The following is a 25,611-nucleotide window of genomic DNA, read 5'->3' as shown; positions in this document are numbered from 1 at the left end:
AAGAAGTTGCTGGTGTATGACAGACCCAGCTGTTCAGGAAACGTGCCAGCTGTTTGGGGAGGGGAAGCAGTGCAAATCTGTGTCCTGAGCCCATCATACTCCCAACCTCCATGCTCTGAGCCCTCAGACACCCAAAAAACTCCTGCACCCTCACATCCACAAGCCTGTGGCTTGCTCAGCACCCCAACCCTCCACCTAACCCCAACTCTCTCCAGCCTGGAGCCCCCTTCCACCTCCACCTGAGCCAACATCCCCTTCTCTGTCTTTTCCTGCAGCCAAATTCCCTCCCAGAGCCTGCACCTCTCATCCCTTCCCAAACCCAAATCCCTCATTCCCACCCCAGAGCCTGCACCTCCTGTCTCAACCCAGTGAGAGTGTATAAGGGCTGGGAATAGCAACTGATGGAAAGGAGGGCAACAGAGAGGGCAGGGCCTCAAGGAAGGAGTGGGGTCTTGGGGAAGGGATGGGGTAGATCTAGGCTTGTCCTGACATTTAAAAAATGATCCTGGGTGTAAAAGGTTGGAGACCACTGCCTTAGAGGGTCAAAAAATCCTTATGGTTTTTTTCAGATAGAATTTTATAGTTCTACTAACATTCAGGATACATCAGAGACCTAAAAGGGAAGAAAAATAGGCAGACTATCTTCTGATTAAGGAATAACAAAAGCTGTTACACAGTCCTGTTACTGGAAAACCCAAGTTTATGTTACATGCATCTGAGAGAGAACAATAGTGTGAAAAGGCATTAACCTCATGTATAGCATGGCTTCAAAGAAAAGTACTTTAATGACACCTAAAACTCATGGAAAGCTAATATTTTGATTTAGGTTCTATGTGGGAATACTATGTTTTAACTGGACACCTAAAGACATAAGCTGCCCAAAAGTAATGGAAAAAGATGATTGCTCACCTAGTGCAATAATTGAGGTTTTCGAGATATGCCTCACTGTGGGTGCTGCACTCCCAAGTGATGGTGCATCCCAGAGCCATTAATCAGAGATCTTTGGTAGCAATGGCTGGTCAAGATGTGCGTGCGCAGTTGCTGTCTTGCGGTACCACTGGAATCTGTTTAGTGTATGCATGTCCTAAACCCCTCAGTTTCTTCTCCCCTGTAGAATCTTATGAATCAAACTCCAAAGAGGAGGGAAGGAGTGTGAGTAGTGGAACACCCACAGGGACACACATCTTGAACAACCTCAGTTATTGCACAAGGTCAGTAACCTCTTCCTCAAGTGCTGTCACTAGGGGTGCTTCAATTCCAGTGAATATAAAGCAGTATACAACAATATAGTTGGGTGGACTTTGGAGTAGCGTTTTTGGTAGTAGCAGAAAGTACTTTATGACAGTACTATGGTGTCCGCTTTGGTGTCCTGTGCAATGGTGTAGTGTTTGGCAAATGTATGGCCTGATGTCCAAGTAGCAGCTTTGTATATGTCAATAATGGGTCTGTTGTAAAGAAATGCTACAGACGTTGACAGAGTACAGTGTGTTCTGATGCCCTCTGAGGCTTCAATATCCTGGATCTGGTAGCATGACTTTATACAATCAGATATTCACTTGGAATGTCATTGTTTTGAAATAGCAGCAACTTTGGACCATTTGGCTATGGACAAGAAAAGTTCCAAAGGATTTATAGACTAGATTAGTTCTGTCCAAAGAGAAGGCAATCACCCTTCTAATGTTGAGGTTATGTAGTGCTTCTTCCTGTATGTGGGTTTTTGTGGAGTTTGCAGTAAAAATGTAGGGAAGTGAATCCGCTGATTGATAAGGAAGGCGGATGCCATCTTTCAAAGAAATGTATGGTGGAGCTGCAACATGGACCTTGTCCTCAAAGAAAATAGTGTAGGGAGGGTTGACCATTTGTGCACTTATTTTCCCAACTCTTCTCATTGATGTGATAGCAATGACGAATGTTACCTTCATGGACATGTGTAGTAGGGAGGTGGGTAGCTAGCAGTTTGAAGGGAGGTCTCATAAGTACTCTGAAGGTGAGATTCAATTATCCATGTGCATGTGGGAGGTGTACCTCAGAGTAAAGTTTTTGAAATCTTGTAAAGAAGTGTTTCATAGGAGGGTGTGTGAAAACTGAGAAGCCATTCCTGTTGTCATGGAAGGTGTTGATTGCCGTGAGGTGTACTCTCGTGGAATTGAGTGATAGTCCGTCATTTTTTATTTCTAAAAATGTAATCAAGGATGTCAGGAAGAGGTATAGTGCAGGGTGAGAAACTTTTCGGCAAGCACCACAGAGAATTATTTCCAATTCTGTAGGAAAGGTACTGCAGATGTAGTCTAGTCTACTGTGTAACACCACATGTTTGACTTGCTTCAAACAGGGTCGCCAGGCACGTTTTCAGTTGAGGATGGAGGATTTGACCATCACTCTAGGACAGAAAATCTGGTTTCACTGAGAGAGTTCTTAGATCAACATGCATAGCAGATAAGAATACCAAGTCTGACTGAGCCATGCTAGAATGATAAGCATGACCTTGGCATTGCCGTCCCTAATAGTGTGGAGGACTCTGTGCATTAGTAGAATAAATGGGAATGCATACAAGAGTGTCTTGTTCCACAGGATGAAGAAAACATCTCCTAGGGATCTGAGTTCTGCCCTGAAACATAATAGATGACATTTGCGATTTTTTTGCTTTGGCAAAGGAACCACAATGGAAGAAGAGTTGGCATAAGATTGTAGGGTTTAGTTCCCAGTTGTGTCTGCTGGGTGTGTCAGTGGTAGGGATGTTAGAGTTTAACCAATTAAACTATTAACTGATAACCATTAGCTTATTCGTTAACATTACTGGTTAAACTCCCAGCCATAGACAGAGGTCTGCAGGTCAGGCAGCCTGCAGAGTGTTTAACCATGTAAATGACTGAAATTCAATCAGTTTCAGTTAGTAGGTTTGGGTTTCTTTTATTTATTTATTTTTACATCCCCGTTCAGTGTTCTGACACTCAGGAAGGTAGGAAGCCATGTCATCCATGTCATGTTGTATGTACCAGTTCCACAGTTGGATGGCTTCTCTGCATAGAGGGTGTGACAATGCTCTCCTCGTCTGTTGATGTAGAATATGCATGCTATATTATCTGCCAAGACTTGAATTGATTTATTTCTTAGGGAGTGGGAGGAAGTGAAGATGTACGTATCTGACTGAGTTCTAGGAGGATTAAATGCAGAAGGGCTTTGTGTGGTGGTCCAAGTGTGCTCCCTGCCTATCAGAGAAGTATCTGTCCTGAGCATAAGTGCAAGAGGATTTTGAATGCCTGTGCATGTGTTCACCCTTTTATATCACCACAGCAATGAGTTCAGGACTGTTGTGGATGGAGTTACCATCATGTTTAAACTGTGCTTGATGGATCTGTATACTGAGCTCAGCCAGTCCTGTGGAGGCACCTCATGTGTAGTCTGGAATATTTAATGATGAATGGGGTGGCCTCCATTTGACCCAGAAAATGCAGGCACATTCTTGCTTTGACCATGGGCAGATGGACACTGTGTCTACGATGTGTTTGATGAGGAGGAATCTGGTGTGCAGCAGCAATGTTCTGGCCAGAATCGAGTCCACATAAGCCCCAATGAACTTTATCTGTTGCATAGGTATCAGAGTGGAGGTTTGGAAATTTATTTGCAGTCCTAGTCTTTGGGGGTGATGATAAACCATATGGCCATTTGTGTCTCTTCATATAATTGATAAAGCAGTCATCCAGGTATGGGAAAAATATGATTCTTTGTTCATATAGGCAGCTCAGAACTACTGCAAGAGTTTTGGAAAACACTCCCAGGCTGTAGAAAGACTGAATGATAACACTCTGTACTGGAAGTTGGTTATGCCCCACTGTGAATCGTAGAAATAGTCTGTGGGCTAGATGTATTGAAATGTGGAAGTCTGCATCTTGTAAGTCGTGGGCTAACAACCAATCCTCGTTACAATGCAGATATTATTATGCTCAAAATGACCATCCTGAATTTTGAATCCCTTTCCTCTGTGTTGTGTTGGAACTGGTTTCACTGCACTTAACTATAAGAGGTGAGACTCCTCTGTTCCTAGGTGCTCACGAGAAGGGTCCTTGAAGAGAAACGGGGAAGGGGAAAGGGTAGGGACATGAAATAAAGAGGACTGAATAACCCGACTACTAGTTCCAGGGCCCAGTGGTCCTGTGTGATCTGTTGCCAAGCATGGTAGAAGCATAAGAGGCAACAGCCAAATGGACAAGTAGACACTAGTGTTAAGGAGTGATCGCCCAGACCCTTGACCAAGCCTTAAAAATTAAGGCTTGTAACCAATAGTTGGGATGTGGCTTGTTCCAGCTGGTTTTGTCTGCGTCTAGCAGTTCTGCTTCAGTTCCTCTTAGTCTCATATGGCTTAGACTGTGGAAAATTGTACTGTTGCAAGTGAGGATTTCTGGTTCTGCTTTCTCTAGTCTGGGGGAGTTTATATGCCCAGTGTGGGCAGAGTGGCCCTGGAGTCTTTCAATGTGATCTTGTGTCCTCAGAAACATCAGGGGTAAATTCAAATAGTTTGTTATAGTTACCAAAGTCACTAGCAAGAAGAACAGTTTAACTGGCAATACTAAATTGCAAGTTATAGACCAGCAGTGGCCAACCCGCAGCTCGCGAAGAAAATAATTGCAGCTCCTGACGGAACTGGGACGGAATCCAGAACCGCTCAGGTCAACCGCTCTCATGGCCGGGCTGCTTTGAGCCGCATGTGTGCTCATGGCCCACTCCGTTCCACTCACGACCCCCAGCGCATTACATCATATCCTGCACGTGCAGGCTGGGACGCACACAGCATCCCAGCCTGCACGTGCTAGCAGCCAGTTGCTGAGGGCAGGCAGCGGCGAGGGCTCCAGGTGTGGCGGTGACACCAGCGGCAGCTCCAGGATCCAAGTATAAGGTTGCAGGGGAGGGGAATTGGGTTAGAGCGGGGAGGGGCGGCATCTGGCTCTAGGGAGGATGATTGGCTGGGGGGGGGATGTGCATGGCGTCCCAGCCAGCTCATGCTCAAAGCTGCTGCTCAGTGCACGCGCCCCAGCACCTGGAGGGAGACGTGTAGCTGTAGGGGCTCCGGGACCCAAAAATTAGGTTAGAGTGGGGGGAAGGGAATTGGGTTTGAGTGTGGGAGGAGGGCTGTGCCTGGCTCTAGTCTGGATGAGGGGAGGGGGATTGGGTTAGGGTGAGGGGTGCACACCACGTCCCAGCCAGCACATCTCAAGGCCAGCTGCTCAGCACACACGCCCTAGCACCTGTCCTCAAGGGAGACGCGCATGGCTGTAGCGGCAGCTCCGCCTCTGGGACCCAAAAATTAGGTTACAGCAGGGGCAGAGGGATTGGGTTAGAGGGGGGAAGGTGCCTGAGGGAGGGAAGGGGATGAGCAGCCAGCGCGCTTCCTGAGACCCGGGATCCCCAGATGTCTCTGTCCCCACTCCCTGGCCAGACCCCTCTCTCCCCCATGAGTACCCTGCCCAGAACCCTGTCCCCTGCCCACACCAGCACAGTTGGGGCCACATTAGTGAGGCTTGGGTTTGGGTTTTTTTGAATCTCACTTGTGTGGCCCCGACTGAGTTTTCTGTGGGCCAGTGACCCGACTCAAAACAGGTTCCCTGCCCTTCTCAGAAATAAAGACAACGCTGAAACCTTTTGTGTTTGACATAATATTTTATTTAAAAATGAAGCCTGGCCAACAAGCCCCCATCTGGCCGCAGCATCATAACACTGTTGCACCCACCCAGGCCCCAAATCTGAGCCTATCATACCTGGAACTCCCTGTCCTGAGCCTCTCACATCCCCAAACTCCTGAACCCCCACATCCCCAGTCTTCTGCCACAACACTCCTGCACCATCCACACACTGCAAATCTGTGTCCTGAGCCCATCATACTCCCTGCCCTGCCCTGAGCCCTTCACGCACCCCAGCCCAAACTCCTGCACCCTCAGAGCACTCCAACCCTACACCTGAGTCCAAAACTCCCCGGCCTGGAGCCCCCTCCCTGAGCCAGCATCCATTTCTCTACTTCCTCCTGCACCCAAATTCCCTCCTAGAGCTTGCACCTCTCACCCCTTCCCAGTGCTTTTTTTGTCATGGTATGCCCCCGACGGTGTACCAGCACCTATTTTCCCCCAGCACAGCTTTTTTTTTTTCACGCCTCAACAACTCCCCCCCGTCCCCTGTCCCCTCCGAATACATGGCTCTTCGCTTTCTATCCACCACTATTTTGGCTCTTCGTCTCTTAACAGGCTGGCCACCCTGGTATAGAGCTTGAGACCCAAGAGAACATTTGAGGTCTTTTTCCTGTGCTGTGGACCCGTGCTGGGATTGTTCTGCCCAACAGTTCACTACTTCAACCACGGGGGAAAGGCTGGTGGTGAGAAAATAAGTTCATGCTCTTAGCATAATATTTATGGCCTGCTCACTTATAGGCAGGTGGTGTGGCGGCTGGTGTCTGTCACATAACATCAACTAGTTTCAGTATGGTGTCATTTATAAGGAGTGCAATCTTTGATATCACCAAAAGTAGGAGGATCTTCAGGCATTTGTGTTAGGTCACCTGCACATTCTCAAAAGAAATGTCTTGGCTGACTGCCACCCTTTTCAACAGCTCCTGAAATTGCTTGAAGTCATCCGCCATCGCTGGTGCTGGTGGCATGACAGCATCATCTAGAGTTGAAGAAGAGTTATGCTCTAGTGACTCCATCTCCAGTGCAGGTTCCTGCTCTACCTCAAGTGGATCTTAAGTAGCTCTAGATATAGATGGGCCTGGAGATCCTAGTGAAGAATGTATCTGTGCTCTGGCTGGTGAAGAGGTGCAGGAGTAGTGGGCTTATAGGCCACCCGTGAGTCCCAAGGTGGCCATTGCATAAAATATGGCATGTAAGATTCCATTCATGGGGGAGCAAACCACAGAAACTGGGGTTGATCCATGTGAGCCTTTGCAATTTTTGTGGTGGTAGTAGAGGAGAGTCAGGTGGTGAAAAGACTGCATCCTTTTGATGGCACATTCTTAGTGTTGCACCCATACAAGATTTGTGAATACACCAAGTTTTTATTACCATTTGTTTAGAGGGAAAAAAATATTCAAATACTATGGCATCAATATTAGAATCCTGATAACAAAATGTAATAATTCAAAGGACACCTGACATGTTCTCAAGCCTGACTATGAAGAACCCAAATTCTTCCTGATAGTATTCCCAGCAGCTCCTGGTCCCCACAATGAATCAGTACAAATAGCAACATCGTTATTCTTAACTTAGATGAGATTTGAATAATGTAAAATAGCTATCTTCTGACATCCATTTTGAGGTCTCAGTACTGATCCTGACAGACAAGTTACATATATATTTGAGGTTCTAGTCTGAGTCTCCTGGTTTTGGAATGGGTATGTGCGCTCTCTCTCGCTCTCTCTCGCTCCTTAAATGAAATTAGTAAAATGATGATAGCTTCATTTCTTTTCCCCCTACTCACTGCACAGTATAAGTATGAAAGGTTATTCATAAAAAAAAAACCTGTGGACTGCATGTCAAAGCACTGCTGGGAATGTGCAAGTTTATTTTTAATTGCATTTCCACTTTACATCCCAAAACCCCGGAGTGGTTAACACCTTCAACTTAGAAACCAATTAATTCTCCCAAAATCCCCAGTCGCGAAGTTGTCAGCCCAATTCTTAGACTCTGAAAACTTCATATGTCAGTAGTCCAGCCTTTGGATGAATCAAATATATAACTATTCACCAGACCAATCATGATGCTTTCAGCATTCCAAGATACTCCTCCTCTGATGTTACTTAACTTTGTCAGATATCCAGGAGCGATGCAGCACTTAGAGCAGAGGTCTCAAAATCACGGGCCACAGGCCATCTGTGGCCTGAACAGTTCCACAATCCGGCCCACACATGATTGCTGGCCCATGAGTCCCTGCAGCCCTGACCCGGGGGACAGGGGGAGGGAAGGGTCTTTACCTTCCCCCAAGTACAGCCCCCGCTCTGTCCTCTGCCTCCTTCCTCCATACTCAGCAAATCTTCCCCCACCCTCCCAGGGTTTCTGGAGCATGGCAAATAGCTCATTTGCTGTGCTCCAGATCAGGAAGGGAGGGGAAGAAGTAGGAATAGAGGGATGCTTGGGGAAAGAGGCAGGATAGCTGTCAAGTCCCCTCAGCTGGGGGCCACAAGTGTAGTCCAGCAGCAGTGGAGTTCGGTGCACTTCCACAGGGATGCAAGGCAGAATTTTTCTGTCATTTTACCCCTGCCTACACTGGGGATTAAGCTGGCTTAATTTTTCACACCTCTGATGAATACAGTTGAGTTGTCTTAACGTTTTAGTGTGGATTTGGCCTGAACCTTTCCTTTTTTGATGAGGCATGATGTGTCTACAGGCAGTCCCCGGGTTACATGGATCCGACTTACATCAGATCCCTACTTACAAACGGGGTGAGGCAACCCCGCACTAGCTGCTTCCCCCCAGCAGACCAGGGAGACGTGAAGCAAGCACCCCTCCCAGCAGACCAGGGAGACGCGGAGCGGCTTTTCTCAGCAGACACCTCAGCTTGAGAATAAAGGACTGAGGAGAGTGAGGTGTGGGAGAATAAAACTGAGCTCTGGAGAAATGTTTGGCTAGAGTTTCCCCTACAATATGTACCAGTTCCGACTTACATACAAATTCAACTTAAGAACAAACCTACAGTCCCTATCTTGTACGTAACCCGGGGACTGCCTGTACTTGGTTTGTACTCCTTATCCTCTTACCAATTTATATAACACTGAAATGTGTATAACATCAAGCTGGAAGTGTGTGTAATATTTTCTTTAAAGTTTTAACTTGTCATAAATCCTAAAAAACTCTCAATCGCTTGGATGCCCAAACATAGTAAATTTCAAGAAGCATTCCAGTGTCCACTGTCATCAGCTAGCTTTACTAAATGTTTTTGTTTATAGTTCTTCTCCTTAAGTGAACAACAGAGTTCACATTTAAGCTGCTATAACAATTAAGTGCCTGATTCTGCAAGGTGTTGAGTGCTCTCTATTTAGAGCTACTTTTGTACTTTACTGTCTTGAAATAAGCACTGCAGAAATAATTATTGAAGAAGTCTGATCACAACCCAATGTAACCTCATTTTGGGAAGCCTGTTGAAATTTGTCACAGCTTCTAAATATTCATTTTCACCAGTTTACATCTAAACTTGTCTAATTTAGCCATATCCACATTTCACAGCTTACAATGGCACAGCTGCACCAATGCAGCCATACCACTATAAGGGTCTCTCATGTAGCTGCTCTGTGCTGACAGGAGTGAGCTCTGCCATCAACATAATTAAGCCATCAACAATGAGCGAAGGTAGCTATGTCGCTGGAAAAAAAAGGTCTCCCATCAACATACTGCTGTGAACACTACCACTTATGCTGGAGAAAATGACCTCACTCGGGGGGTTCATACTCTTGAGCAACAAAAATTCTGCTAGTGTAAGCGTGGCCTTAAATTCTTCTCTGTATATGTATATTATTAAAAGACCTAATTAGCTTATGTTGTATGGATTATGGAGAAAAATGTTCTTAAATAAAATCTTTTGATACCTCCATTTTCTCTATGTGGTCAAATTAATTCTTGCCAGTATACATACACATATTATCCAAAATATTTTAGTTTGTAAAACTGTAAAATGTAACCCTTTTTTTTTTTCATTCAAAGAAATTAGTGACAAGTCTCCCCAGTTTAAACATGCAGAGTAGTACTCTTCATATTACATTCTAAACCAGACAATATTTACATACATCCTGATGAAGGATGTTAAGTAGCATGTACATGACTAATTGTGTCAATTTGTATCAAGTACACGATTAGTCAATAAAGGGCCACTGAGGCTCTGCAGTTTAAATGTGGTAGGAGCCAGGCTTCCATTTAAACTGCAGAGCTGTAGTGGGGGTATGCTCATCCTGGATCCCGTGCTGCGTCTCTGCCTTTAAATGTATTAAGAGCCGGGTGGCTCTTACAACATTTAAAAGGTAGAGCCACAGCGCCTCTGTGTCCCCTGCCTCCCCTATCACCACAGAGAAAGACAGTGAGAGGGAACTGGCTTTTAAATCAGCTCCAGCTTTGCCCCTCCCCCTCGATGCCTCTGATATAGAGGCCACAGGGGGAGGAGAGGAGATGCAAGTAGTTGACTGCCGGATAAGCTTAGGCTTATTAGGCAGTCAACTAATCAACTACTCTTTTACATCAATAGTCCTGATGCTGGAATAGACTGTTATTTGCAATAATGTGTTATCTCAAAAAATCGTAAAATTTGAATTCAGAGATGTTCTCGTCACAAGATGAATTCAAATTATATTAATTTTTTAGACAAACTAAAGTGTCTGTAATAGAGTAAAATGTATTGAAAACCACAAAGTTCAATGGAATATACTATGTTGGCCATGTAATTATGTTACAACATACACAAAATGTGTCCTATATTTAAATGTATTAAAAAGTATGAAAGCCACATGTGGCTGCAAAAAAAATCAACTAAGTGAATCACAGATTTACCCATATATACCTAATTTTGACTTAAGTATGTATTTTGGACCTGATTCAGCAAAGCATGTAAGCACATCCTTAATTTTAATTGTGTAAATTATCCTATAAATGCCAACTGTACTAATCATAGTTTAAGATTAAACATGAATCAGTGCCTTGTGTACAAAAATCTTTTAATGTTGTCTTCCACCAAACTAGATCAGTTAAAAAAAAAAAAAAAGTCTTATGAAAATAACATTTAAGGTGACAGAAAATCCCCTACTGCTCAAAAAGGAAAATCTGAGTTAACAATAGGGTATTTTTACCTTAACTGCACAGAATTATTTCAGCATATTTAGCATGTAACATTGCCCTCTATTTGGCCTTTAAATACAAAAAACACCATTTACAAGCTAAACGTCTTTTTTCTTGGAGAGGCCACAACTTTAAATGAGCCTTTTGGAATAAGGGGCAAACATGACACATTTTGTAATCTTAATTCAAATGCTCATTCTCAACCTCACAAGACTGTTATATAGGGCTAAAAATCTTGGGAGAACAGCCAATTATTTAAGTACTTTTACCTCTAGCTATAAAAAAAAATTAGAGTTATGCAAAAAAAAGTATCTATGCGTGCATACTCCTCCTAAATTTCACAAGGAAAATTTTGTGTATTTTGTTTTTGTTTTTATTTTAAATGGTACACGTAAACTCTACTCTCAAACAAGCAAACATCAAAAAGTAAAAATAATGTATTACTAAGTACATTTGTGCATTTATTTAATAAGTTCCGTTCCAGTCAAAACAAACAAAAGGAAGTTTTTCTTCACCCAGTGCACAGCCAACATGTGGAACTTCTTGCCAGAGAATGTGGTGACAGCTAGGACTTTAACAGGGTTCAAAAAAAAGCAAGATAGTTTCAGGGAGGCTAGCTCCATCAATGACTATTAGCCAGGATAGGTAGGAACGGTGTCCCTAGCCTCTGTTTGTAAATTGGTGACAGGAGCGGGCTCACGTGAGGATTACCTATTGTGTTCCCTCCCTGTGGAGCATCTGGTATTGGCAACTGTCAGCAGACAGAATACTGGGCTAGATGCCTTGAGGGCGGGGGGCTGGACTCGATGACCTCTCAAGATCCCTTTCAGTCCTATGATTCTATAATTTGGTCTGATACACAGCATTCAGGTAATACATTTCTGCTAAACCATGGTGACAGAGTACAGTTGCCATGTGGAAATGGTGTGCTGTGTGGATTAGGAAAATAGGAATTAACAAGATTCTTTTGTACAACAAATCCTGCATAAAACACAATTTAATTGGACAACCTCATGTCTTTGAAGACTGCCAAAAAATATTTTAAAATGTACCAAGTACAGATCTATGTTTTGTAAACTGTGGTCTAAGTAAGATGAAGTCTTTACGCAATTCTGCTACTCCTTTATAAGAAGGCTATGTACATTAAGCAAGTGAAACAAAATTCTGATTTTATTTTAAACACTATATACAACAGTACTTATTTTATGGATCTAGTTTTTAGGAAACCAAGAGGAGTCAATGCTGAGCCTATTAATAAATCAGAGCTAACAAACTTTGGCTGAGCACTGTAAAAAAAGAAAATTCTGGAGCAAGGTATTAGACAATATAGAAGAGCAAGAGCCAAATATAGTCTTTAGTGAGATCTAATTCTTTAATCTGATTCTATTCACTTATGAAAGAGAGAGCTAAAATTTAGTTGGTTCAGATCAGTGGAGGAAAATGCTTTAACACTTTTCTTAGTAGCTTAACAATTTATAAGCACCGAAGTACATTAAATAAATGGAATACCAAATAATTCAGCCAGTTATCTTCCTATCATTGTCAGTTATAAGACTGAGTTTGGAGTTAACTCACCTTTGGCACACCTTTAAAGGATCCAGACAGAAAGAGGCAGGAATCCCCAATAAAATTATGTTCACAAGGAGTCTCTGAAACAGCAAAGATGCAGACATTTCAATTATAACAATAAACTCACCTCAGGATTTTTATCTATGGATTAAGTTCTACAGATTTCCTTATGAAAGTTTCATATGGAAATCTGTACAACCAGAAAAATACAGTGTGGCAGAACTTATTTAAGTTAATGTAGTAGGAGTCATAGGGGGGAACTGGCTCTTGCTCCCTCCCCTTTGTTGCCTCCAATACAGACTACTCGAGTAGTCACTTACATCCCTAGTCATATAATATTTTCGAAGGGACCATGAAGGGTTTGAATAGTCATTGCCATTTTTAATTACATTTCAAAACTTAAGGATGTCTCACATTTCACATACTGCAAATCCATTAATTTGTGACTGGTAATATCGTGTTCCCAAAATGCTAAGAAATACTCTCAGAAATGGCTAGCCCAGTTTGAATTTTTTTTTTTAAAAGGCCAATTTAAGCAAAGAAAAAAAATGGCAATTTTTAGCTGATGAAAATTACTTCCCTGGTGGAGTGTCTTTGTTTGGTGGATGCAAAGATTGCATCATAGAATTGGCCACCCAAATATTGAACAAGAACAAGCTTCAATCAATAATAAAACACCACCTGGCAAGCACACTTGTCACTACTACACTACACAGGAACCTATAAAAAGTAACATCAAACTACAACCCATACTCAAAGGAGACCCCATCCTCAAAGAAATCTTGCCTTAACTATCTTTTCTGGCCGTCAAACAAATCTCAAACCTCTCCATGCTTATCAAAAGCAAGCTCCCCCACAGACCAGGACATCCCAAATCAAATCTGTATCAGATCCTGCCAGAGTACCCGACAGACATATCTCCATTGCTATACTTGCTAATGAGTAAATCTGGCTATGGAAAGCCCTGAACCTCAGTCCTCCCTGTCCCTTCCCCTCACCCCGTGGAACCAGAGCGCCAGAGAAGTGAGTTGTCTCAGTTGGGGGCCACATCAGTGAAAGTTGGGGGGGGGGGTTGGAGGAGGTTTTTTGCTTCTCACTTGTGTGGTTCCAAACTGATTTTTCTGTGGGTCAACAACCCCCAAGCCAAAAAAGATTCCTCACCTCTGCCATAAATAAAGAAAACATTGAAGCCTTTTGTGTTGGTCATACATTCATATTTTATTTATTTAAAATGAAGTTTGATGAACTAACCTGAGAAAGTTAAAACTATTAATCTGTTTAATAACTTAAATTAAACTGTTCTCTCTAGCAGCAGCACTAGCAAAATGGCTCAGGAGTAATTATGTAGTTAACAGTGAGTTTCCATTAGGAGCTGATGGTCCATAAAAAAGGTGTAAATGGAGTCAAGTGGTCCACAGGCCAGAAGGCTTCAGAATCACTGAAAAAGAGCAACCCTGAGAGACTGCCCTGGGCTCCACAAAAGCCCAAAGAGAGATTGGGTCTGTTACCACAGTGGTGAAACCACTGTGTCACTCCAGTGTGGATGATGGACAAACTCTTTAAGAGTCTTCCTCATCCAAGCAGTTGATGATTTAAGCCAGGCATGTCCAAAGTCCGGCCCGCGGGCCAATTGCGGCCCGTGTTCCGGTTTAATACGGTAATTTGGCAATATCTATCTTTTATGGCCCCCAACGAATCCATATGTATTGAGATGAATACATTGTAAAATCTCAGTTAATGTCAGTTGGTCTAAATCAGTTATAAATATATTTGGACACAACATGTATACTTGGTGTTATGTTCCTGTTCATATTTTTTTAACTTAAAAGTTGACAGACAACCTTTATTACCAATAATATGTAATGTACTTTACAATGTTCCTGACATATATTTCAGCTTCCTGGATTTTTTTTTCATCTGGCCTTCAGATATGAAAGGCAGAGTGATTTAACACCTGTTTAGATTTGTCATCCATGTGACGAAATGAAAAGTATGCCGTTTGCAATAAACTTTGCATAAAATAGTTAATTTGCATTTAATTTTAATGGTTCAAAGAATGTCAGGCAAAATGGTCGGCCCTCACGCATGTTCACTTCTTCAAATCTGGCCCTCTTTGAAAAAAGTTTGGACACCCCTGATTTAAGCAGTGTGTTAAGATGCCACGTGAAAACACATGGCATGTCCACAGGGAGGCGAGATGTAACGTCTTACTACAACAGGGCTACTCAACTTTGGAAGCCCCTGGGGTCACAATGATACTCACAACACATGACAAGGGCTGCAACTTAAGTGTGGTTGCATATACATGCAAATATATATATGCAAATAGCTTCTTTCACACTGACGGGCATGAACATAAAGATTAAGGCAAGACTACACAACATGCAAACCCCATTTAAGTCAGTTCTGTTGATATTAATAAAATGCAATATTTAATTTCCACCCATATGACAGCATTTTTAATGAGCAATGACAATTCAGGAATTTAACTACTAAAGTACATATCAAAAGAAGACCATTATATTGACTTGCTGTTGTGGAGTGTGTCCCCCGTGGAGGCCATGTTCAAAGGATCCCACCCGCAGGCCGCATGCTGAGCCCCGTGTAAACCCAAACTGCACCACGGGCCGCAAACAAACGGGATGTGGGCCACATGTTGAGTAGCCATGCTCTACAGAGAGGACTGTCATGATTTTTATTATTGGTAAATAAGCCCTTTGTGAGCTCTGTGAAGAGGTGAGATGTTTTGACTTTCAGTTTCAAGGGATTGTTTTTCTGTCTTTTGGCTGCACGTTGGTAAGACCTGAATGGAGTTAGCTGTGGCAACACATTTCTGAATTATTCTGACACCAAAGTGAAACCTGTACTAAAGACCCCACATCCAGGGAGAGAAAGTGCTGCTGTTAGAAGTCAATTCAAAATCTCTCCAATTTTCATCAAAGATGGCCTCTACCAAACAGTGGGGCTTTTACTAATTGGTGCCTTATATTTTTGAAGGGTGACTAAATGTTAACTGGATCTTCTTGGTAATGTCAACAGACTGCATTGGGCCCAATCCTAGTTTAAAGTTGAAATTGGATCAGGCCCTTTTGTAAGCAGGTTTGGAAGTGGTCTCATTTAGCAATTATTATTAGGGATTATTTACATAATATAAGCACTGCCATCATGGTATTGATACATACATTTCTTAGTAGCTTTACATATAAAATAGCCCAGCCCCATTGACCTCCATCAGAAATGTACCTTTAAGAACATAAGAACGGCCATACTGGGTCACAGCAAAGATCCACCTAGCCCAGTATCCTGTCTGCCGACAGTGGCCAACACCAGATGTCCCAGAAGGAGGGATCACAACAGGTAATCCTCATGTGATCCCTCTCCTGTGACCCACCTCCAGAGAAACAGAGGCTAGGGATACCATTCCTACCCAACCTGGCTAATAGCCATTGATGGATCTAACCTCCATGAATCAATCTAGCTCTTTTTTGAACCCTGTTAAAGTTCTAGCCTTCACTGCATCCTCTGGCAAGGAGCTGCACAGGTTGGAAGATCACCGGATGCTTTATTTACCTGAGTCGGATAGTATGGTAGCTCACAGTTGCACACAGTTCACCATTCCCGGCCAATGGGAGATGTTGGAATGGCAAACCATGGCCAACAGTAGCTGCCAGCAGCTGTACCAGTGAATACCAAGGTAAATACAGAGTCTGGCAGCCCATGGGCTGCCTATTGCCCAACCCTCCTCTCAGGGATGCAATGGATAATCCCTTATTCTTTAGGACAAGCAAGTACTCTAAAATACATTGCAAAAACTAGATTAACCTCTTATCTGATATTCACAAGAGAAGTCTCCTTATTTTAGATTATACCATTTTATAGTTGATTTTTTAAAATATTACGTAATACACGAGTCTCAAAAATTGTCAGAGTCCTGTAGCCCATGATGTGAGATGTAGTGCTTCAGAGTCTGGATGGTACATCTTTCCCCTTGTGATAGGAGATTCAGTTATACCAATGAAAATCTGAATTTCCCTCTAGAGAGGAGAAACAAGCCAGAGGCTCGAAAAGGTCTACATATTTTTCCATGGCTCACTATAAGAAGTGGTTGAATTGCGTTAGCCTAATCTTTCCAAAACAATAGACAACATAAGACAGAGCAAGTATGGAAAATATTAGCATAATATGAGTTATAATGGAACTCATACAGGCATTGCTATCAGCACTGACTAATACCACCAATATTCCATGACCCATACAGTACCCAAATAAAAATATAGAGACTGAATTATGATAATGATTAATAAATCATAACTGTCATTACAATTTTATCTCCGTGATTTGGCCGGTATAAATTTGACTCAGTGCACTTTGGTGATATTTTATCTATAAATTTTATCATACCAAGTCAGCGGAAAGAACAGGAGAGAGAAATACTCCAACCCTAAAACAGTGCTCTGAAACGCACGATTTCTTATGGCAGCTGTCAAATTAATGACATCTCCAAAGCTATCTGAATAGAATTTCTGGGCATAAATCCAATTATGTTCTTTCTATCTGAATACCCCAAAAAAGTCCTGCCGAGGTTAGAAGTGGAAGTAATTTTAAGTGCAGATTAGATATATAACCAGTTCCAAAACTGAAACCAGAAATAGAGAACAAAAATATTCGCATACATGTCCTTATCTGGAAGTGAAGGGGGAAGGGAAAATAATTTTTGGTATTCATCTGGCAAAAAGTCAAAATCATTATCTTGTCCAAATTTGTCACTTATTAGATGCACCTCACAAAATAAAATGTCTAGATTACAAAATTTACATCAGCTTGCTAAAATTACTTTATGCAGCACAAATTTTTCTTCACTCATTAGGGTCCTACGTAGAGATTTTATCAAAAAACCGATTAACTAGTATCCATGTAACTGATAACTAGTATCTGAGGCGCAACCCTCTGCCCGCTTTGACAGGCCACTGCGCGGGGTTGCTGTCCCCCAGCCTATATGGACTAAGAGCCGACAGTCCTGTCTGGAAGTGGCAGCAGTGCTTGCTGCAAGGGGGCCGCTCCAGCCTGGCCATGGCAAGTGGTAGGAAAGGACACTCCAGCCCAGCAGGGTTGGAGCAGCTCCCCCTCCCCCACCATTTAATCAGTTAACCAGTTAAACATTAAGTTTAAACAGTTAACTAATTACATAAGATTTTACACCCTTACTACTATGTTCACTATTTTTTCTTTGTTCAACACTAACCTTTAATAGGAAATAACAGTACTGGATTACTTGTTCACACAACAGTTCAACTTCCTTCAAATTAATTTCACAATACTGTTAATATATAAAGCCCAAATTTTAGAGGGCTGTTCTAATGGCAAGCCACAAAAGAAATAATACTGTTCGTGGCAAAGTAAGGGAATACAGTAAATGCCAGCAATATAAACAGATTTCTAATTAATTATTATTTTTTTGAGAAAACAGTATTCTGCAACACATAACAATTTCTCCAAGTGTGAGGAAACAGTATTCAGTGTTTATGTATTGCTAATGTTTCACATTAACCTTCTCCCATAAACTAATTATTTTTGAAACTACTGATCTGAGTTACAAAAAACATTTCACCACTCAAAGGTTGCAGATGTGCTCAGTTATATGGCAATTTCAGTTTGCAAAGTATGCTGCAGAATTCTCACTTAATTTCTTGTTTTAAAACATTCAGTGCAAAAAAACAAAAAACAACGGAAACCACTAACCAGCTATTTGATTCCCCACAATAAAACCACTGTGACCTGAGGATTGGTGTTTCTTTTAAGGACCTATAAGAAAACATGCTTCCAAAGGCAAAATGAATTTACCATTTTTAAAAAGCTATTCAAGTAAATATTTACAGAAGTAATTTTAAACACTTATGTCCCCAGGCATGTCAACCATTATGAGTAGAAAAGAAAAAAATCTCATCCAACTGCCTCATACACGTAAAGGACAGATTCTAACTTGCTGAAGCCATATAAACTGTTTAGATTTCAAATATAGATAGGAAATCTCATACCAAATCACAAATAAACAAATAAATAAATAAATTAGTACGATAAATGGATGCTAATGCAAATAATATCAAACTAACAGCATAGGAGACATGAATGTATTTTAGCCATTCTGTGAATTAGCATACAGACTGTATCAGTGAAATGTTCCAATCATGCTTGAAGATTGTCCTGGAAGGACCTCCTCTAGAGACAAGTGACTAGCTCAGGGTACATCTAGATCGTAGAGTTTTTCCAGGAAACTGGAAGTATCCCGGAAAAACTCTGCCGTGTCATAGACTCAGACTTTAAGGTCAGAAGGGACCACTATGATCATCTAGTCTGACCCCCTGCACAATGCAGGCCACAGAATCTGACCCACCCACTGCTAGAATAATCCTCTCACCTATACCTCAGATAATGAAGTCCTCAAACGATGGTTTAAAGTCCCCAAGATGCAGAGAATCCTCCCACAAGTAACCCGTGCCCCATGCTACAGAGGAAGGCGAAAAACCTCCAGGGCTTCTGCCAATCTATCCTGGAGGAAAATTTCTGCCCAACCCCAAATATGGCGATCAGTTGAACCCTGAGCATGTGGGCAAGACTCACCAACCAGACACCCAGAAAAAAGTTCTCTATAGTAACTTCTGTCTTCCCACCATTGGCCTATTTATCTTGATAGTGAAAGGTCAATTAATTGCCAAGGAATGCGTCTGTTCTTTCGAAAAAAAAATTTTTTGGAAGAGCAAACAAGTTTCTTCGGCATCCCTGTAAGCCTCGTTTTACGTGGAAGAAGGGATTTTCTAAAAAAAGGTTTTTTTCCCCCCACACACATTTGGCCCAGTGTAGACGGGCCAAATGTCAGAAAAGCCTCTTCTGAAAAAAGAAGTGGAAAAAGCTACACAAATTGTGGTTCGCAATTTGCGTATCTTTTTCCAGAAGAACTGTGTGGTCTAGACACAGCCTCACTCTTTATATACTTGGTATGTGTCTACAAACTATCAACAGGGAATCCAATCAGGTCTGAATTAAACAAGTTACAGGTCTATTTCATGGGGCCTAGGACTCAGGGTACTGTGATTTGATTATTAGAAACAATATCTGCTTTCATTCACAAAATTAGGTTCCTAGCGCCTGAAGATGAAAACAGAAGTTTAAAACATAAATTGAGTGTATAAGTAATACCCATCTGAGTCTGCAGACACACTGAAACAATACTGCTAAATGTCATGAACTTCCACATTCTTCATAACTGTGAAACCTGTTACTACCTCAAGGAGTAGAAAGGCCACAGCATGAGGGCAGAGAATAACTGCCCCCATAAGCTGAGAGCAGGGGTTTTCAAAATCTGTGTCACTTGCCTTTACAGGTCACCATTAGGTGGCCACTTCTGCAGATATGGGGGATCGTAACTCCCATTGGACACAGATCACCGCTCCCTGCCAATAAGAGCTATGGGAAGCAGTGTCCCAGTCCGCACCACTTCCGACAGCTCCCAGTGGCCGGGAACAGTGATCAGCAGCAACGGGAGCTGTGATCGCCTGTATCTGTGAAGGTGCAGGTAAACAAAGAGTCTTGCAGCCAGCTAGCAGTTTGCCCTTACAAACTGTGACCCAGAGTTTGAAAATCTCTGGCATGGAGCACCACACTGTCTTAATTCACCCCTACTTCTGAATTGTGACGATGGCTCTAGTCACATGAGCACACCTGTCCAAGACTCACCAGAATGGCACCAACAACTTGCACACAGGTCACTAGACTTCTGACAAGTGATAGACAGCATCACCATTGACCAGATTTGAACCAGGACAGCCAAAAGTTTCTTCTTCCATTTCTTTTAAGTTATATCATAACTATGGCAAACAAAAATCAATTTAAATAAATAAAATTCTGACAAAATTAAGGTAAATTTACCAATAAACATTTACTTACAATGCAAAAAATTGCACCAACAAAAACATCAGACAGTACTTGAAAGTAGTTTGCAAAATTAAACAGCTGCAAGCTGGAAGGTTGAACCACAATCATTAGCTTCTGGACGCTTCGTATTTTTAAATGAGAAATAATACAGGTAAAGAATTGTGTGTTACAGTTGTTCATGGTGAAAAATTTCATTTTTGCACCTCAGCACAATAAAACACAACGCAGCAGCAACATGAATTTTGGTTTGTGTCACAAATGTACTGCAAATCCAACTATTTTTCTATCAGGTCTCACATATGATGCAGAATAAACTGAAAAAATGAGTATCAGCATTTTTTATTCATGTTAACAGCATGATATGGTTAGTAACTGTAACCTAATAAAACCTTCACTTGCCGAGGTAGTACTACATTCTGTTTAGAAAGGCAAACTTGTGAGAGATTTAACAGTTTTTTCCATCTCTTCTTACAAAGCAATTGGTTGTCACTACCTCATGCTAACTTTCTTAAACACATGAACATTTCTCTTCCTCATAAAACAAAAATTTGTGTTCCATGGTCAAATGTGTTTCTGCATTTCTGAATGCCTGTGGGTTAATCAATCTCTCCCTCAAAAATGGCACTGCTTCTTTTTTGGTTTGCATGGGTAAGGACTAATGTACTGTTTAAATATAGAGAGGGCTTTCGAAGATATCTACATTTCCTTCCTTTAGGAAACAAAGTACTCTCATATAAAGATTTCTTTTTAAAATGCCCACAAATCAAACTGCAATAAGGAAAGTGATTTTCAATAAATTTTCCTTTGAATTATACACAGGGTACATCTAGACTACATTCTTCTTTCGAAAGGAGATATGCAAATTCAGTACTAATTTGCATATCTTCTTCTGATCGCTTTTTCAAAAGCAATTTCTCTAAGTGAAAGCAGTTTAGACTTTTTTTTTCCCCCTAAAGAACCCTCCTTTTTTAAAAAGAACCCTGTACACTTTATTTTTTAAGGAAGAAGGGTTCTTTCGAAAAAAGGGAGTTCTTTTGAAAAACCCTGTCTAATCTGCTTTCACTTTCAAAAAAAACGCTTTCGAAAAAGCGATCAGAAGAAGACATACAAATTAGTGCCAAATTTGCATATCTCCTTTCAAAAGAGGAACATAGTCTAGATGTACCCACAGACAAAAAGTCATTAGAAGGTCTCAGACACCATCACATTAGCAGAATACTGGCTGGCTCTGAAGTCAAATTTTACCTCATCTCTGGGTTGAGGTCTCAGATATGTATAAGAGTAACCATGAGTTTCCCACTACTTTTACTACCTTATTCCCCAAATGGTCCCACTCCTTAGTTTCCCCTAGACCAGTGGTCACCAACTAGTAGATTGGGATCTACTGGTAGATCTTGGAGCCTTTCACAGATGATCTTGACAGGTTTAGCCAGGAGGTTATCAAGTGCCAGAACTTCATCTTCCCCTCTCATTACTGCCATGCTGCTCCTGCCCTTTGTCCTGGATCTGCCTCCCACTCCCTGGGAGCCTTCTCCTTGCTGTGCAACGCATGGGAAGAAGAGGAGGGGGTGCTGATATCTGGGTGCCCTTCTCCTCCCTTCCTCCATCTCCACAAGGGGGAAGGGGGGCAGGGAGTTTGCTGGCTGCTTTTGGGAGTGGTGCAGGGCCAGGGTAGGCCTTGCCTTAGCACCACTGTACCACCATCCAGAAGCCACCTATGGTAAGTGGTGCCCAATTGGAGCCCACATTCTGAACCTTGACCCCGGTCCTGCACCCCAAACCTCTGTCCTAGTCCTGAGTTCCCCCTCCACCCAAATTCCCTCCTAGAGCCTTCACCATGAGCCCTCTCCTGCACCTCAACTCCCTGCTCCAGGCTCAGCTCAGAGTGCCTCCCACACTCAAAATCCTTTAGCTCAAGATCAGAAACTGCATCCCCCTCCCCTGCACTCAGCCTTCTGCCCCCTGAATGATAAAAGTGAATGTGGATGGGGGATGGAGTGAGCAGGAGCAGGGACTCAGAGAAGGGGCAGAAAGAAGGTGGGACAAGAATGTTTGGGTTTGAGGTAGATCCTGGATTGCTCTTAAATTAAAAAAGTGATCTTGTGCTTAAAAAGGTTGGAGACCACTGCCCTAGACCACCTCAGCTTATACATTTTCCAATGTTTTCCCTAGTCTTCTGCAGCTCTGCCCCTTCCTTCAGAAGGCTTAATAAAAAAACCTCTCTCGATAGAATTTATTTAAAATGCTCAATTCAAAAATCACTCTCAATTTAACAATCTAGTCCCATAGACCACTAAATCTTCAAAATCTCCACTAAAGGAGCTCTCAAAAAAATGAAACATCTACAGACTTTTGCAGTTCATAAAACTATGCCTCTTTCGTGCATATTATCTTCCCATAATCGCAGCTTTAAGATGCTAAACGAATATATGAGTCAACTAGAAATAGTAATTCTCTCCTTGCAAATATTAATACAATATTTACTGACACTGGAAAGTAAAAGGCATTCACTCAGGCTTATACAGCTTCTTTGGGATGTCAACTCTTAGGCTATGTATATACTTCCCCCTCTGCGAAAAAATATATGCAAATGAGGCAAAGCATGGAATATTGCCATGTCTCATTTGCATAATTAATGAGGCTCCGTTTTTGCACAAGAGGCTTTTACGCAAAAAGGAGCCATCTACACAGCTCCTTTTTTTGCGCAAAAATCCCCTCTTGTACAAGAGCCGTTCTTCCGTGTAGACGGCTCCCTTTTGCACAAAAACAGGCCTAATTAACTATGCAAATGAGGCACAGCGCTGCTTCACCTCATTTGCATTTTTTTTGCGCAAGAGGGGGCAGTGTAGACAGAACCTTAATGTGATTAATAGTGCACAAACATAAAACAGTAAAAATAAGCAATAAAACAACACAGACAGTAAACAAAGTCACAAACTGACACCACTGAAAATAGGAAGGGAAGTAAAACAACAGGTGGTTGGTTATGGGTATTTTAAATGACAGTTTAAAACAGGATCCATGCTATCCAAATGAAACAGAGACCTGTAAAAACAGATAAAAGTTCTCTTGGTTTGAAAGTTTCATACTGTATGTGCCACTACCTACAAGACTAGATGCCCCAGAACACATTAATACATGGCTTCAGAGTCTGTAGACAGATCCAAACTTCAAAGAGCTCACAACACGGTTTTTATCCTACAAAAACACCTAGCATCACACCTTGCTACTTCTGAGTACGCCCATTGACTCATAAGAACCAGAACTATACCGAAGAGCAAAGACCTGGCCTTATCGGTTTGCAATACCCCTCTCCAAACAAATTCTAAAACTTAACTGAAATCACTTGTCTGGAATCCAACTGTAATTGAACGTAGTGATGTGAAACCGTAACACGGTTAACCGATGAATCTGAGCTTACCCGTTAACTTTCATGGTTACATGCAGGCTCCCGGTATGTAAAAAAGCCAGCTCCCAGTGCATACCAGCTCCTGGGGAGTCACCTGCATTCCCTGAGCTGTCGCCTCTGTATCTGGCTTGAGTTATTGATGGATCAACTGCCTCTATCTAGTATATATTTTACTGGTTGTAGGGAGGTATTTTTGCCCTCAACATTTCTGCACTAGGAGAATGGATTCAAAAAAACAGCTATATTGAACTACTATAATCTCACTAACTGGACCATATTTAATTTTCCTGCTCATGAAACAGCTAAAGACTTATCTGAGTTCTGTTTATAATTCAATAAATCACTTAGAACACTTCAGTTGGAAAAGTCATGCCCACACCCTACACAGTGAAAGGTGTTCCTTTTAACACACTAAGCAGACCTACAGCACCTCTGGGTATGTCTACACTTGCACCCTCTTTCGAGAGAGGGATGCAAATGAAGACATTCAAAATTGCAAATGAAGCCGGCATTTAAATATCCTGTGCTTCATTTGCATATGCGCATTATGGTGCTATTTCAAAATCATAGATGCTGTTAAGATACGGTTATTTCGAGAGAAAACTGTTCTTTCGAAATAACCCTAAGTTTTCTCTCAAAATAACCGCGTCTTAACAGTGTTTGTTATTTCGAAATAGCACTATTTCAAAATAGTGCCATAACACAAATATGGAAAAGAAGCATAGGATATTTAAATACCAGCTTCATTTGCAATTTTGAATGTCTTCATTTGCATCCCTCTCTCGAAAGAGGGTGCAAGTGTAGACATACCCATAGGTGCTGTAGGTCTGCTTAGTGTGTTAAAAGGAACACCACACCTTTCACTGTGTAGGGTGTGGGCATACAAATATATCATGAGCTTTCATGGGTATAACCCACTTCATTACATGAGTTGGAGTGGAAATTATAGAATCTTAAACACTGTTTATTAAAACAACTTCATTTATTGCTACATTCTGTTTTCCAAAATAGCTCGTTTCCATAATTCTTGATGCCTCTCACTCCTCATATCTATCAAATAGCTGGCCATCAACCACCTCATTACTGCTTACAATTATCAGTTTTTCTTGTTTGGAGAAGAGAGTCATGTTATAAATTATCTTTAGTTACATAAACTGAATTGTGAGACTATTATGAATATAAAACATCTACAGCTCCAAACAATGCAATTAGGAACCAAGTTAGTAGCTGAAAGTGAGCCTTCCTTCCATATACTTTGCTGATCAGAATAACTGGAGCTTTGAGGTCTAAGCGTGAAATATAATGTGCTATGCAGAATCTTTCCTTTTTCCCAATTATTCAGATATTTTCAAATATACATGATGTGCTTTCCAGGAACTATCCATCTCCAGAAAGTGCTCTACAATGGTATTTCTCTTAATGCATTGTAATTTTCTATTTATCAAATGGCATCATGAAGAAAACCTGAACTTTACATAAAGGATCATTTCACTTTATCATAAATCACTCGATACTAGTAAGCAACCTTTCAAATACAAGTAGAAATTCTAGTGGGAGGATGAAGTGGCTGCTCTCTAGCTACAATCTTCCATTAAAATACGCTGGTAGATCAAGTAACTGAGCTCAGAGACTATAGAGGATTACTTCAGACAGCAAGACTACTCACTTTCTTTCATTTTAAAATAGCTATATGCCATTCTCCCTGTCTTAAATATTACTGTAATAAATGATCATGAAGTGGCCTATACAGGGATGGTTAGAAGTAGCTGCCATCCTTAAGATTTCTCATAAAAATAAAACTTTTGAGCCGGATTATCCACGGCCTTTTACATTGTGTAGTCACTTATCTAACATGCCAAAGATGCAAAAGTGCATTTAAAATGCTAACTCTGACATTATTTCACC

The 25,611-nt window shown here is 41.6% G+C and overlaps 1 protein-coding gene across 2 annotated transcripts in view; it reads right to left on the bottom strand.

Moving 5' to 3' along the window:
• NCK2 (NCK adaptor protein 2) overlaps nucleotides 1-25,611 on the bottom strand; it is a 126,278-nt gene that overhangs the window by 69,847 nt on the left and 30,820 nt on the right. For both annotated transcript variants that reach the window (XM_075917651.1, XM_075917655.1), the window contains exon 2: nucleotides 12,375-12,448. The gene's annotated coding sequence lies outside the window, so the exon portion shown is untranslated. The remainder of the gene's footprint in view (nucleotides 1-12,374; nucleotides 12,449-25,611) is intronic.

Source organism: Pelodiscus sinensis, chromosome 1 (genome assembly GCF_049634645.1).
Source record: "Pelodiscus sinensis isolate JC-2024 chromosome 1, ASM4963464v1, whole genome shotgun sequence".
In the NCBI taxonomy this organism is placed as follows: Eukaryota; Metazoa; Chordata; order Testudines; family Trionychidae; genus Pelodiscus; species Pelodiscus sinensis.
Note: the sequence above shows the minus strand (reverse complement) of the source record. Positions and strands in the feature narration are given on the sequence as shown.